Genomic DNA, 269 nt, shown 5'->3' with positions numbered 1-269 from the left:
ATGACGAGAAATCACATCTAATATCTTGGATTAGCCGGTGCCTTTTAAATGCCCTAATAGACATTTGACCACGTATTGATGCCGCGGTCACGAGGAAGAAAACGATTGTGTTTTTATCTTGTGATTAGCATAATCTAAGTATGGATTATTATGAATAACATTTTTTTTTTCTCTTTCTTTCTTTTAGAAGTGAAAGATCAGATATGATCATGCAAAATACAAGTTTTTCTTTTGTTTTTTTTTGAGTTCCCACACGTAGTTGGATCATT

This window comes from Penaeus monodon, chromosome 20, assembly GCF_015228065.2.
Source record: "Penaeus monodon isolate SGIC_2016 chromosome 20, NSTDA_Pmon_1, whole genome shotgun sequence".
Lineage (NCBI taxonomy): Eukaryota > Metazoa > Arthropoda > Malacostraca > Decapoda > Penaeidae > Penaeus > Penaeus monodon.
Note: the sequence above shows the minus strand (reverse complement) of the source record.